Source organism: Lissotriton vulgaris, chromosome 9 (assembly GCF_964263255.1).
Source record: "Lissotriton vulgaris chromosome 9, aLisVul1.2, whole genome shotgun sequence".
Taxonomy (NCBI): domain Eukaryota; kingdom Metazoa; phylum Chordata; class Amphibia; order Caudata; family Salamandridae; genus Lissotriton; species Lissotriton vulgaris.
Genome location: NC_141697.1, coordinates 363,857,958 through 363,874,433, shown reverse-complemented (window position 1 = coordinate 363,874,433; position 16,476 = coordinate 363,857,958). Strand labels below are relative to the sequence as shown.

At 41.1% G+C, this 16,476-nt stretch overlaps 1 long non-coding RNA gene across 1 annotated transcript; it reads left to right on the top strand.

Moving 5' to 3' along the window:
- Nucleotides 1-8,554: 8,554 nt before the first annotated feature.
- On the top strand, nucleotides 8,555-15,928 carry LOC147690141 (uncharacterized). Its single transcript, XR_015299930.1, has 2 exons — nucleotides 8,555-8,804; nucleotides 14,815-15,928. It is a non-coding gene; the product is annotated as an uncharacterized LOC147690141 (long non-coding RNA).
- The last annotated feature ends 548 nt before the right edge of the window (nucleotides 15,929-16,476 follow it).

The window sequence follows — 16,476 nt, the reverse complement described above, 5'->3', positions numbered from 1 at the left end:
CATAAGAGAATTGCCTTTAAGGCACTATGCATGGTCTTTAAAGCCCTACATGGTATGGGCCCTAGATACATGAAACTGCTTTTTCGCTGGCATAAACCAGCACGAACCCTGAGGTCGGGGGAATTGGCTCAGGTTACTGTCCCCAGAATTAAAAGAGCTCGCTGGGGAGGCAGGAGCTTCTCCCTTGGGGCAGCAGAGGCCTGGAATAAACTTCCACTTGTGCTCAGACAATCTAAGGACCTGATGGCTTTTAGAAGAGGACTTAAGACCTGGCTCTTCACTCATTAATCCTACTCACTCACCCTAGCTCAATCAAACCAGCGCCAGGACACCTCCGGGTAACAGAGCGCTCTACAAATGTGTTAAATAAATAAATAAATAATTGAGACTGGCCATGTTGTAACATTAGCAAGTCCTGTTCCATTATGTCAATTGCAGAGGATACAATGCTGTCCAAAGAACATATTCTGGAGGACAGAGTCGTTAACTCACTGTCCACTACAGGGAGAGCTTTCTCTAAATTAATACGATCAATTTCTCGTATTCTTTCTGCAGTTTCCATTTGTGTTATTTTCCAAGCTACGTATATGAAACGTTTTTGCCGTGGTTTGCGAGGCCCCATTAAGAAATCTCGCAAATCATAGCTTTCTTTAAGTGTTGTTTGATTTCCGGAAGTGTGGATGTCTTTAGCCCCTTAAGGCATCGTTTTCCTACACTATATGTTGTTACTATCCCTGGATGTTGTCTCTGGGAGTATCTTGGATCTGGCCTGTTCAGTTTTAAGCCCTGTGTTTTGTTCAGGAATCTATCATGACAGTTATTGGTGTCTGTGGGCCAGATTAACCATTTTCTCCAATCAGGATTAGTTCTGTTTTGTGTTAAAATATATGGTATGTCTATCTCCTTTTCTGTAGTGTCATTACTTTCAGAAGTGGGTTTAGGTAAAGACGGTTTATTTAAATCTTTTATCTTAGCCAGGCCAAGACAGGAAGTCTGTAGATCAGTGTCATTTAAAAACATTATTTGTTCTGGTATAATGCAGGCTCTGAACAAGGCCTCTAAACCTTGTACCTGCCATTCTTTCGTGCCCCAGACAGTTTTTGTCTCAATGTTGTCTTTCCAAAAGTCAAAACCTAATGTAGACAGCTGAGCATAAAAGTTTGCAGAATAAATTTGTTAAGTGTTGGTCAACATTGTTTTCATTCCTGACTTATTTACTTTTTTGAAATAAAACGTTTCGGGATTTGTAACATTAAACCCTGAGAAGTATGAAAACTTTTCATGAAGCTGCCTTTTGGTGGCGTGGGACAATGTTCCCATTGATTATATGTCAAAACATTCCTAGGACATGCAGATTTGTGCAAATAGTGGTGACCATAGTGATTAAAACAATATATTTGTTCATAGTCTGATGACCCTTCTAAAAAGTCATGTTCAGTACATTTTGCAGACATTACTAAATCTGACATCATATTAATAATAGTTTCAAAGTCCCAATCATCAGAAAATGTGCTGGGTGATACAAAGTCACTTAAAGAAACCTTGAACTGGTGTAGAATCTTTAGCAGCTCCACCAGGCCATAGATGCCGTAATCAGTTCTATCCCATGCTATACCAACAGGTATAGGAACGGCTGGGATGTTCAGTGACGACAGGTCTCTTTTTTCACGATGGGATGATTTGTGAGGTTTTTGGACGAAGTTGATTTTCTGAGTTGCTGTGTCCATTGTATTGTATTTTCCATCCATCATTTGTCCCAAGCTTAAAACTAATATCAGCCAGAGTAGGAGAAAAAATACACCCAAACCAATCCAAAATTTAATCCACGGTGAAACCAGATATATTTTCTCCAGTTGATAAAATAGTTCTGTTGTTTTTTTTCTTTAAGAGTTTTCTTTACTGGCCTTTCTTCGGGTTCACTGGGATCCTCGGAGAATGTATCAAAGTTGATAAAATAGCCAGAGGCAGTTCTGTCAATTGTTGTAATTGCATCAGGATTGTTATTACTCTTTGGAGTTGCTTCTTCCTTTGTCATATTGGTATAGTCAGAGGCTACATCATATTAGACATGTGTTTCTTGATGAACTGTTATTTGGGTCTCAAGAGGCACAAGTTCCATGCCTTTGTTACATAGTCTTTCTTTTCTTACTGCAGGTTTATCAAAGCTGATAAGTCTTTCAGTTTGAACCTCTTGGATAGTAGCAAGATTTGGTCTTCTCGAACATCTTGGGAGTCCACTGGGCCTGCTACTTATTATTGGCCACATGATTGTGGTTTGACCAGGTCGATAGACACATCTCTGTTCTTCCTTTTACCAGCAAGGGGCGGTAGTACTACTAATCTTGTTCCTTGGATTGCCAAGGCAGGTACTGCTTTTCTTTAAGAAGGCCCACATTCCTTCTTCACCGCTATCTTTTCCCTGACTAGATCCCCAATCTTTGGAATCCAGACAGGTCTTGCTGGGACAGGTGGTTTTTCTTCAGTGACTGGTGGCTTTTGTATCGTATTACTCAGACTTCTTGTTTCATTTAAGTCCTGTAAAACAGCCAAACGATCTTTGACATCAAAGGGTTTTTGTTCCACCACTGAAGTTTGACAATCGAGGTCTTCGATTACCATTTTAGTACCAAATAGTAATTTGTATAAAGTGATTCCCCCCCAGAGAATTTCTTGGCAGATTATTAAGACTACCTTGGACACTTATTAGATGTTTGGCCCACCCATCACACAAACCTAATACCTTAGCTGTTATGGATTGCTTTATGTCACAGTTTTTTCTTTCCACTACCGCGTTACCCTCAGTATGGAAGGGACTAGAATACCGCAATGCAGTGCCCAAACTCGGAGGTTTAACCCTTTCTGCGTAATTCAGAACATAAGTTCTTCCAAAATTCAGGAAACCTAGAATTGACTACGTTTTTCAGCGTCTTTGTAGGTTGTAGCAGCGCACATTTCTCTGTAAAGTTAGCTACCAGGTTTTGGCCTTCACTTGATAACTGGTATTCGGGATTTCTTAAAATTGAATTTATACCCTTCAGATGCGAACCCAAGTATTATGGTGTTCAATCTTTTCAAGTGTACGTCCAAGTCGTCGTCTGTAAGATAGAGGTCATCGACATAGGATAATGCCTCATCATCGTACGTTTGCAGTAACTCTGTTATCCTGGCTAAAAATAACCCTGGACTATTCTTGAATCCCTGGGGGGGATGGCAAAATTGTCGCTGTGTCCCCATAATTGAGAAAGCAGTCAAAGGCCTGCTTTCAGGTGCAATGTTTTGACAGAAAAACCCATTCAAAATATCTAATGTAGTTTTATATTTTTTCTGCACAAAGTTATTCATCAATGCAGCACTGTGTGCATTTTGTACTGCAAAAGATTTGCAACAGGAGTTTAATGTCTGTAATCCAAAACTAGACAATATGAATTGTCTGGTTTGGAGACAGGAAACAAAGGATTGTTCATTGACGAGGTGCATGTTTCAATCACCCCTTGGTATTCAAGTTGATTTAAAATCTCCCTAACTTGTTTTTTAGCTTCTTGCTTAACTGGATACTGCCTCAGTGCAGTAGGTTGATTTTTTAACTGGAGTTTATGGTGAGGAGAGTACTCATCCCATCCTACGTCTTTTTTATATAATGCTGGAGTCTGGGCCACAGCCCATTTTCTGGCATATGTGTATTTTTTATGAATTGGAATGTGATTTGAGAAGGTTGGCATAATTATCTCTTCGCCATGTGGGCACTCCCTGACAAATTCAGGCGGCCAGTCTCGATCAGCTAGAAGACGGTCATAGCCCTTAGAGAGCTTCTCCCAAAAGAGTGCTCTTATTTTTCTAGTTATGTCCCCCTCCATCCGGAGTGTTATTTCATATATCTTGTGGGGTACACTAACCCTGGTGTCTGCAGTTTCAACTTGAATGGATTCATTCAAGTCCACTGTCTCCAGATGATCCTTCAGGATACTGCGAACTATGGTGATTTCTGCTGCGCTTTCTAGCATTGTCTGAGCTCACTCCCCGTTCTTGAGTTGTGTCCTCAAAATCCTCGGCATGTCTGATCTTTATGCTTGCTACCTTTTTTTTGGTAAATTGAGCTTTTTTGATTTGGTGAACGTGTTCTTTGTCTTTGGACTTGACGCATTCCTCTTTCTGTTCTGACCGTCCTCTTCTTTCCGATTTCTGTGAGGAAGTCTGAAAAGATCGAGAGGGACGTGTATCATTATCTTGATATCTGCCAGGTTTTTTCCAATTATCCCTATTCCTAAGGTTATACCTTTTTTCAGAGGGCTCCCGTTGGGGAGACCTACCTCTGGATTAAGAATGTTTCTTTTTAGGAAGTGTCTGTTTAGTATTTTCCTACTTCTTGTTAGGAGTAGTGAGATTATTTTTAACAAATACTTTTTCAGGATTTTCTGTTAATTCGGGTTTTACTGGTTTCCCACCCAAACTATCTCTTCCTAATTCTTTATAAGATTTTTCAATAATTCTAGCATGCTCATATGGTCGGTCTGTTATATCTGTTTCTTTTAACTTTTGGCGGATTGCCACAGATGCTGCTTTACCTCTAATGTTAGCTAATAATATAGCCGAGATCTGTTTGAAATCTTTTAGTAATTTCATACCTAGATTTAAGGCCGGTTCTGGACTGTATTCATTTTGAATCTGCCTCAGAACATCTGGTATTACCGCCATGGACGGAACACCATGTGTTTTTGTGTAGATTGAAGCAAAGACTGTACCCCAAGTGTCACAGTCCTCCACATGTGGTGCTATCCCCATTGGTAAACAGATTGTCAGAATTCTGTGTTTTTCATGAGGTGTACTATCAGGGAATACTGCCTCTATTTGAGTAATTTTCTGAGCTAATCAGAACGGGATGTGTTCCCCTTTTGAGGGTAATTTACAAATGACTGATTGTATATTCTGTGGAGTGATTTTATTTGTGATCCCCTGGTGAGGGGTGTGCTGTGGAATCCTTACAGTAGGTTGGACTGCTAAGGTCCGCATGACATATTGAACCAATTGTCTATGTATTTTAATTAACTGTTTCAGCTGGGCTAACAGTTCTCGACCTGTCATATTTTCTTGGTCAGGATGTGGTATTTAGCTGGCTAGTACCGGCCATGCTGCTCCTGGTCTACCTAGTGGACCGAGCCTGGTAATGTGATTTTTAAGTTGTAGGGCGCCTTTAAACCAAAGATGATGCTCTTGGTAAGTTAATGGAATTTCAATGTCCTCATAAGGAACATATTCCTTTGGAGGTTCCTCTACTTTGTAGTAGTGGAACTCGTGTGTCCCTCCGTCTGCCAAAGGAAAATGAATCCATGAGTAAAATACTTCTGTATGCCGGTATTCATGTGCCTCTATAACAAAGATTACTTTACCACCTCTTGATGATACCCCATTATTTATGAGTTTGTAAGTTATAATTTTTCTTACATTTACCGGGATGATTATAGCATCCGGGTCATTATTTGGCCTGTTTCTGTCATCTAAAACCGCTTGAGCTGCAGCTGCAGTTAATTCTTCGTCAGACATCATTATTTTTCCGACTGAAGAGTTTTGCAGAATAGGTTCAAGGAAAAAAAGATTAGGTGCACAATATTTTGGAACACTGTATCCTTCAACGTTGAATAAACCAAAAACGAATACATAGGATTTTCGTCCTACTCAGTTTTGGCGGATATTAACGTTTTACCCACTCCAGACGTCTATTGGAGTATTTTTACGGGAAAAAGGGGTCTGTGTGAAAAGCATGACTGAGTTACTCTAGTATCTAGCGTTAAATTATCGCCTTACCAAACGTTGGGCGCCATGTAGTGCAGTTCCTCTGCGCATTGGAAAAATATATACTGTAGTTTAGATATAGGACTGAGGTCAACTAGAAACGTTCTCGAATTCACAAGAAAGGATTAGTTTCTGACAACCGCATAAACATGACAACTTTGTTTCCCCAGGATAAGAAACGTATCTCTAGAGTCGCGGAAACAATAGATAACTATTTTACTCAGTCAATCGTGCATGCTTCATTTCAACCGGAGGTGCTGAGAAAATAGAGATACGGCGTTTTCAATAAAAGTATTTATTGAACAGTCTTCTTTCTCAAGCATAAGAAATGTACTGCTACAATAGTAATACTGGTTATAAAGTACAATGCATATAACAGGAACAGTATTATAAAGTAGTACTGTAGAAGCATGATATTGTTTCTAATCCATAAAAGTGCATAAAATGTGTAAAATACATACAGTAATAAATAATGACTAAAAGTACTCAACTGGTGCTTCTAAAATATGCCTACCCCGGTGTACCTAACCTAAGTCTAGTACAAGGGAAGAAGTAAGTGAGGAGTAGCTTAAGTTTAGTAGTTCTCTGCCAGGAATCTATTCCAAGAATTCTCTAAGAGGTCTAATCAGCGCCGTACCTTGGTTTTAGAATGAAGGAGGTCTTGTATCTCTCTCTCAGGACTCGATTTCCCAGATACCCACAAGGGTAGCCCGGAAACACTGGAGCTGGATTTCTCAGCAGGAGAAAAGACAGAGTCTCTCAGTGCATTAGCTGGACTATTTCCACCATGCCCAGGAGCTGATGCATAAACTAATTGAAAGAGGATATCCCAAGAAATTGCTAAAGAGAAGCATGAAGAGAGCTTGGTATATCCCGAGAGATACCCTTTTGACTCCCAAAGAAAAGAATAAGGAAGACACCCCAATTGTATGTGTGACAACCTTTTCTGGAGCAACTTCAGAAATCAAGAAAAAAGTCACCAAAAATTGGAACACAGTCCGGAGCCTGAAACCCTTTGAAGCTCCACCCATCTTCGCACTCAAAAAGAATGAGAGTGTGAGAAGAGAAACAAATTGGTTCGAGCGGACACAACATTACCAAGGCAAGAAAGTTCAATTCAATCACTCCTGAACCTTCCACCGGTCAAAGGACATCATAAATGCGGTAACTGCATTTCCTGTAATAGCACCATAGAAGGAACAATATTCTATTATGGCCAGAAACAAATTAAACATGAGGTATTTACAAACTGCAATACCTGCAACGTTATCTACTGTGCCATATGCCCTTGCGGACTTGCGTATGTTGGCAAAACAAGCCAACCCATAAAAACAAGAATATCGCAACATCGCTCCAGAATTCGATGCAAAAAGGAAAATGCACCAATGGTCTCCCACTGCATTGAAAAACAGCACAGACCAGATGACCTCAAATGGACTGTGGTAAAACAGGTGAAAGGAAAAAATTTGGCCGATAACCTGTCCAAGCAAGAAGCCAAAACTATTATGTACCTAGATACTGTCAACCACGGACTAAACGAACTAGCGGAAATTTCCAGTTGTATTTGTTAAACATAATACAAAACCCAGCGCGATGACCGAGGCTTCCACTCAAGAAAAAAGCATCTTGATCTCATAGCAACGAGATCACATGCCCATGACGCGAAGACGCCGTCCTATCAGGGGCACCGAGACACTACAGTCGGTGAACACGCCTATGACAGCCCTGCTCTCATCCCCAACCAGGATGTAAGACTCCACATCGGCCGAGCGCTGTGTAAACTCACTACAGCGAGAGCCGAGAGAGAAGCAACACGTTCTACAAAGGAGACGCCGGGAATGCGACGCACCCTTGCTCCTCAACCGCGCGGAGAGACTGTTCCGCGATGATGACGCCGTGGCGCTCTTAAAGAATTGTCAAAGATGAAAAATTACAATATTGAATTGAACTGCAGTTTATATTAATTTCTGTCTGTAACCTGCTTGCAAATGAACAGATCCCATTATTATAATGAAATGTTGCTCCATGGTGCACGGCTGGTACACAAGGGGTTAACTTAAGTTGTCTGAAATTCAGCTGAAAACCAGCAAAGAAAGACAGATGAGCTTGTGCGTGCCCATTCTGTTTGAAACTCCAAAGTGTTTAATGATTCACTAGCTTTCACCTATGTACCAGATACAGTTCAGTCAGTTCAGCGAGCTTTTTCCAGGAATTGCTCGCTGACCTAAAATGTGATAAGTTCGGCCTGTCCGTGCCTTGTTGGCCTAAAGAGGCAAAGTGTGTGCCCAGCACAGATAGCAAATGCGTCATTGTATGAGAAAGCAGAAAACACGGGCCACTGCTGATAAGTAGATCAACATTGAATATGTACATTTCAAGATAACTGGCCAAGGCAAGGCTGAAAAGTCAGGAGATGGTGGTTTAAAGATTAACCTGAAGCTGCATGGTCCGATGTGTCGCAAATAATGTAAAATGTGAACGTAGACATATTTCTGAAATGCACCTTGATACTGCAATGTACACGTGGATTTAATTCTAGCATGGTCCCACCATGATGTAATAGTTAATGAATAACTTGTCAAGAGATTGTGAACATATATAAAGCCTGAATTCTCTCTGTGAAGGTAGATCACTTTGCAAACCTGCAAATTGTCTCAAGCTGCAGCTTTAATTGGCAATAAAGCCACTATTCTTTTGAAAACCTTGTATGTGTTCTTCATTGTCCCTATTAATAAATTTTTGACTTTTACAGATGGTGCCAGTGACTCGTGGGGAACTGATGGTCTCTGCAGAGGATACAGAGCTGCTGTCTTTGGATTCTTCAGGAGCCTTGATGTCTCGGTGTATTCTGCGCAGCTACTGAGAGGACTTGTTTCCTGACACGCCCAGATGACGGGGCTCCCGTTGATAAGCCTTTGACAAAAGACACCACCAGCTTCCCTTGAGCCATCAGGTGATTTTGTTGCCACAGCAAAGAAGGACGCATACAACGGCATACTGAATGGTCTAATGTTCAGGTAGGCAGTGCTTCATTGCACTGAACTCAATATTGTCAATTGAAATAGTCTTTTTTTTCTACAATACATTAGAAAGTACAAACTGAGATCCATTAGGGGTCTCTAGGGGAGGTCTTAGGGTGCCTTTAAGATAAGTGCCTGAGGACTGTCCAACCTGTGAAAGATCTTAAGGATCCCAAGGACAGGAGAAAGGACCGTGGGTGGTCGCTTTTCTAAGAGGGACCATGGGTGGTCGCCTTTAGACAGAGCATGCTTTTGAAAGACGTCTAAAAATTAAAAGTACATATGCATATTGTTGACATAGGTCATACAACTGTATCTTGCAAAAGTTTTGAAAAATAGTATAAAAAAGTGTGTAAAGTAGTGTACAATAGTGTATTTTAAGAGCACTTTAAAATAAAAAGAGATTACAAGTGATAGAAGAGGAAAGATAATTAAAATAGTAACTGAATAAAATTCAAAATGCTTAGCAAACTATTTTTGAGCACAGCTAAAGGCCGCAGGACAGCCTTAGATGTCACTCAACCAACACCTCCTCGTGGCACACCAGCATGGTACGTGGCACGGAAAAAAGGGTACCATACAGCTATGCACTTAGATCAATGGACTCATTATACTAGAAAAAATCCTGATCTACAGTTTCCAGAATATGGGACATTTGACAGAGATAAAATGCTTTATTTAGAAGATTGTTTAAGGGAACGTGAAAAGAAAGGGAAGAAAGTACGTTTATTACAATGGGATGCATTTCATGCATGGCGATCATATGCCGCTAACAGATGGCCAGGGGAACCTAGGACAACGAAAGGGAAAGCTTTGGCATATGATAGGGAGAAGGCAAAAGAAAGATGTGTAACAAGTTGTAGGGAAAAAGAAATGGAAATGGATAAATGTCTTACAGTTCACAAGCCCATACCAGATGTGTACCCCACTCTACCTAATGCTCCCTTAGAACAGGAAGATACAGAAGACCCTGTAATAGAGGCATTATTAACAACTCCACCACCATACAGCCCACAAACAATGCAAACTACATCAGCACCACAGACACACACACCACAACATACATCACCAACTAGTAAGACAGTACCTGTAGCACTACAAGAAACACCTCTCTCTACCTCTGGTAGACAAGGGTTAAGGCCAAAAATAACAGAAAAAGAACAGAAAATGATACACGAGTGGGTGATAGACATTATGAAAAATGGTACTTCTACATGGCGTACTGCGAAAAGTCGCTTCCCCCCAGAATTCACGCCTGCGCTTCAACGCAGTGCTTTGGAAAAATTAGACAAAAAAAGTTACAACTGGTTTAAAGACTGGGAAAAATATTGGCCTGAGGAAGACGGCTACCCCCAACCTGACAGATTGTCCCGTGATCATAGCAACGCAATATCAGAAGCAATAGATGATGTAGGGGCATCAAGCACAGATATATTAGAGGCTGTCCAGATATTAGCTGAATGGATAGATACTCTTTTGATGCTACAACAAAAATGTACAAAAAAAGAAAAAAGGTAAACAGGAGGAAGATAGTACTCTTTCCACTTCTAGAGCCTTGCCATTAAGAGAAGTACCAGGAAATAAGGAAGGGAAGCCCACTATTAAAGTTCACACACCATGGTCAAATGTTGAATTGCATAGATTTGCACTTCAATTTCCAGACATTAGACAAGACAGAGAACAATGGTACAGACAGACAGAAATAATACTAAGAGTTGGCACTCTCACACTGGATGACATAGAACAAATGTTTTCTATAATCTTGCCACCAGACATTTGGGGAAAAATAAGGAGAGAGGATGATGAAGTATTAAAAATAAAATGGGAAGATATTACTAAAGCAAAAAGGGAACAAGGAGAGGACATATCAGATGATATTAGAGACTTACCAGCAAAAATAATGGCTAAAGTAAATACACTGGTCCCCAGAAAACAAATAGACTGGTCAAAATTAAATGCATGCATTCAGGACACTGAAGAAACAGTATCTGGGTTTTTCGCCAGAATACAGAAAGTCTTCACAGCTTCAAGTGGTTTAGATACTGAAAAGGAAGCAACACAAAGTGCACTTGTCTCTTGTTTTGTAAATAATTTGAAACCATCGATTAAAAAAGGGATTCTAGAGTACAACCCTACTTGGTCATGCAAACCACTAACAGAAGTTTTACAATTGGCACAGTATTACGAAATGCTAGGTAAAAAGGAGTTGGAAAGTAAAAATAACAAATTAAAAGAGTTAAAAACTAAAGTTTTGATTCAGCAGTCAAACCAGTATAGCAGCAGAGGACAAAGAGGCAGGGGTAGAGGAAGAGGCCGTGGGAGCCCACAAAGGTCATTTTCTACTCCCCCTACACAGCATACCACCACAATTGAACAAGCACACCCACAAGGATGCTTTAATTGTGGGGGTCAGGATCACTGGAGAGCTCAATGCCCACACCCCGTCAAGCAGTCACAAAGAGGGGGTGGGATGGGAAGATCAAGAGGCCGGGGAAGGAGCATGGGAAGAGGTGGATATCAACAGCAAGGACGTGACTCACAGCATGGCCCTACAGAGTATCCCCCCAACACAAATTTTTTTGATAATGAACAAATACCAAAAATGCAGGTGCATCACCCTTATGATGGAATATATCAGGAAGGGCCCCAAGGGGAATGGGACTATTATGCACAATAGGGGGGCCCGAGAGAGTTAATACAGAGGATGGTAATCCCTGTAGATCCCACTGGACCATATGTGAGGGGTAAGATTGTAGGTACACCTGTGGAATTACTAATAGATACAGGGGCCACCAATTCCTCCTTGACCAAGAAAAAGTTTCCAGATGTTCCTCTCTCGGGAAAAATAAATAAGTCAGTGGGATTCACCAACATACTTGTAACAAGCCCAATTTCAGCACCCTTGAAATACAGCATAGGCCCAATTCAGGACACGCATTCATTCCTTATATCAGACAAATGTGCATTTAATTTGTTGGGATTGGATTTGCTAAAAAAGATGAATGTCACTATTAAGTGCACTGCAGACGGAGTTTTCTTGGAAGTAGATGGACCAATGACAGAGGAAATGGACAACTGTTTCCTATCAATAGGAATACAAAATATTGCCGCACAAATAATGGATCAAATAGATTCAAGAATATGGGCAAAACACAAAAATGACACAGGGAAAATGAACATCACACCTGTCACTATTACAGTCAAACAGAATGTAAAATTACCAAGAATACCACAGTACAAAATTGCTCCAGAGGGTCTAAAGGGATTGCAGGACATAATAGCTGACTTACTGAAAGAAGGGATTGTTAAAGAAATATCAGGCAGTCCTTGTAACAGCCCTATCCTACCGGTCTTAAAAAAGAGCGATGGAAATACTAATGAAAAAAGTTACAGATTCATAGTTGATCTGAGGGAAATAAATAAAATAGTGGTGCCACAGTTCCCGGTTGTCCCAAATGTAGTATCAATATTGTCAACACTGTCACCAGAAATGGCATATTTTTCTGTGGTAGATTTGAAGAATGCCTTCTTCTCAATCCCAATAGATGAGGGTAGCATGTACCTCTTTTCATTCTCTATAGGCGGCAGAAGCTTCTGCTTCTGTAGGGCCCCTCAAGGGTTCACAGAAAGTCCGAGCATTTACAACCAGGCCTTAAAGAGAGAACTAGACACATTCAATTTATCATCTAACTCTGTGCTAATACAATATATAGATGACCTGCTACTTGGTAGCATCTCTGAGGCACAATGTACAACTGACACCATTAATTTGTTAAATTTCTTAGCTGAACGTGGTCACAAAGTTTCACCAGAAAAGATTCAATTTGTTCAACAGGAAGTATCCTACCTAGGACACATCCTGTCGAAAGGGCAGAGAAGATTGGATGATAAGCGCATTAAATTGATTCTACAGACACCAGTGCCACGCACCCAAAAACAGGTGCGAGCCTTTTTAGGTATGGCCAGTTATTGTCGACATTGGATTGCTAACTTCTCCTTGATTTCAAAACCTTTATTGGCCCTGACCCACAAGGACACGCCCGAACCCCTTCAGTGGTTGCCAGAACATGAACAAAGCTTCCTTGCCATTCGGCAAGCTCTCTGCTCTGCTCCTGCTTTAGGCCTACCAGACTATTCTAAGTCTTTCCAACTCTATGTTCATGAGTCTGACGGGAGTGCTCTTGGGGTTCTATGCCAGCAGTTTGGTGACCACAAAAGACCATGCGCATATTTCTCTGCCACCTTGGATACTGTAGCCAAGGCTTTACCTTCCTGTATACGTTCTGTTGCAGCAACCGCCTTAGCACTACAACGTGCAGAAAGCATAATAATGGGACATGAAGTTGATGTCTATGTTCCACATGCCGTAGAGCTGATACTAAACAAGACACGTACGCAACACCTCACAAATGCCAGGCTCACGCAGTATGAGATCTGTTTATTTGCAGCAAATGTGACACTTCACAAATGCAATGTGCTTAACCCTGCTACTCTGTTACCCATTCCCACTGATGATCTAGTGGACACAGACCATGATTGTATTTTGTTAACTGAAGAGCAAACAAAAGGGAGAATTGACATGACAGACATGGCCTATGCAGATGCAGAGGGAGAATTGTGGGTGGATGGTTCCTGCCTTAGAACAGAGGATGGAAATACATCAGCAGCCTATGCAGTTGTAACAAATAAAACTGTAGTTGAGTCCTGTAAGATACCCGAGTTGTCTGCACAAGCAGCAGAACTTGTGGCACTCACACGAGCTTGTGAATTATCTGAAGGAAGGTGTGTTAACATATATACAGACAGCCAATATGCCTTTAATGTGGCACATTCCTTTGGAAGACTCTGGAAGGAAAGAGGTTTCATTACCTCACAAGGCACAAAGATACAGCACGGAATGCTTATCACCAAATTACTTAACTCCCTGGCACTTCCAAAGAAATTGGCCATAGTTAAATGCAGCGCCCACAGAAAAGTAACAGACAAGGTAGGCCAGGGAAATGCATTTGCTGACATAACAGCAAAACAGACAGTAAGAAATAATTCAGCACTAGTACTAACTGTCCAAGAATTACCAGATGAAGTGAAGTCACTAGATCTAACAAGTGAAGGTATAAGACTAATGCAACAAGGAGCAACCACAGAAGAACAGATGAGTTGGTCAAAGAACGGGTCATTTGTTCAAGGATGTTGGATGAATGACGCCAAGGATAAATACATGTTACCAGACAGGATGGTCTACTCTATGTGTTTGGCCATGCATGGCCCAGCACATATATGTAGAGATGCAATTGTAAATTGCATGGACAAGTTCTGGGTGAACAAGAACATAAGAAAAATAGCACAGGAGATATGTCAAACATGTATGGTATGTGCACAGTACAATGTGGGTAAGACTGCTCCAGTACCCAAAGGCCACTTTCAGAAACCAACAATGCCATTTGAAGCCCTGCAAATAGACTATGTGGAGATGCCCCTTACAAATAAGTATAGGTATATCCTGGTGGTGGTGTGCATGTATTCAAAGTGGATAGAGGCATATCCGGTGAAACACAATGATGCCATCTCAACAGCCAAGTGCTTGATAAAGGAACTGATCCCACGTTTTGGGGTCCCAAAAACAATATTTTCAGACAATGGCAGTCACTTCTGTAATAAACTAATAAAGGTTACATGCAAAGCCTTGGGAATACAGCAGAAGCTACACTGCGCCTACCATCCAGAGGCCGCTGGCGCAGTGGAAAGAAAGAATGGCGTGCTTAAGTCCAAGATAGCAAAAATATGTGCTGACACAATATTAACCTGGATGGATGCCCTACCTATTGCCCTAATGAGCATGAGGAGCACACCAGATGCCAAGACCAAACTCAGTGCGCACGAGATCGTCACTGGGTTGCCAATGGTAGCTTGGGGAGTTCCAGACAAAAATGCTCTGCCTATGATGACGAATGAACTGTTGAATGATTACTGCATGTCACTTACACGTACTCTTGCTTCTATCAACCAGCACGTGAAGGGAGCTCTTCCAGAGCCGCTGCAGGTCGAGGGGCACAAGTTCAAGCCCGGTGACTGGGTGCTCATCAAAGCATTTCAGAGGTCCAACTGTCTCCAGGCTCGCTGGAAAGGACCACAACAGGTACTACTCGCCACAAAGACAGCAGTGAAGTGCACCAACAACAAATCTTGGATCCACGCCAGCCACATCAAAAGGGCACCTCCTGAGACTGCATCCAGCCAAGACCCAGGTCAGCAGCACATGCCAACACCAGAACTGATCAAAGAAGAAAAAAGGTACAATTTGAGATCTACAAAGAAGAAGGAGATGAAATGTCAGTAATTCTGGTACCTGATCTTCTGCAAGAAATAGATGAAGTACTACTATTAGATATTATCTTAACAGATATCTTGACAACGATTTTTGACTTTGAGAATAGCAGTGAAGAAGACAACGAAGTCGCACTCAGCTACCTTGAGGAAGTATTTAGTCAGCTAGAATACCAACTAATGCAAGATTTGAATAGTCTAGCATTACAAGAAGCCTTGAATAGAGTACTTGCTGACTGAGAAAAATAAACTAGGGTGTATTGCACACTACCACCAGGAATAACAACCTGTCTGCATAACAGGAAGAGACTACAACAATTCATTAGGGAAGTTCTTAGTAAAAAGTGGGCCAATACAACGTTGAGTAGATGAACTGATCCAGGAGGTATTTGCGAGTCCTCCTGTAACTGCATAGTGCCCGTGCCACTGCGGTAATTAGTAGATGAACTGATCCAGAAGGTATTTGCGAGTCCTTCTGTCACTGCGAGCACCCGTGCTGCTGCAGCAACCAGCAAAGGACTTGAACGGATCCAGAAGGAATTTGCGGGTCCTTCTGTCACTGCGAGCACCCGTGCTGCTGCAGCAACCAGCAAAGGACTTTTTCCAGATCATCAGGATAACTAGCTTCAGAAAGATACATTTGGAGTGAGGTATAGTGGACACTCCTGTAAATATAAATGTGGTTGCACTAACAAGTGATATCTATGATCAAAGGGTCGTGTTTTTCAAGAATCACATGCATATCTTTGGGAGGAGAGAAGTACAAAGAAATACTCAGAGACCATCTGAAATATTAACGAATAGCTGTTCGCAATATATTTTATATTACAGTCTCACCTTATATGTGTTTATGCTTTTTGTGTGTTTAGCCTATATTATAGTAAAGATTCATAGTGATAATTCACAACATAGTGTCATCAATAGCACTACACCCAATTAAAGAAAGTATAAGAATAGATAGATAGATATGGATAGGGAAAATACAGTTCTAAAAATGAAGAGAAAATGGTACAAGTCTAAAATGTGCATATCTGGGGTGATATTCTGCCTGTTATTATTAGCATTAATTACTGTATATCTATTAGATGTGTTCTATCCCATGGAAAAGTTGATCTCAACGCCAACAACACCTGCTACAATACCTGCATACACTTTGTCACCTGAAGAAATAGCCCACAGAGAAGATATGCACCACAATTCCTTTGTGACTTTGATGCATCATACCAATAAGATATTAACAAAGGGAGATTGCTGGATATGTTTGCAATTCCCAGCTTCTGTAGACCAAAGTTTGCCCCTGGTTCAAGTCCCACTACCGTTTGCAGCATCCTGTTATGCCATTTAC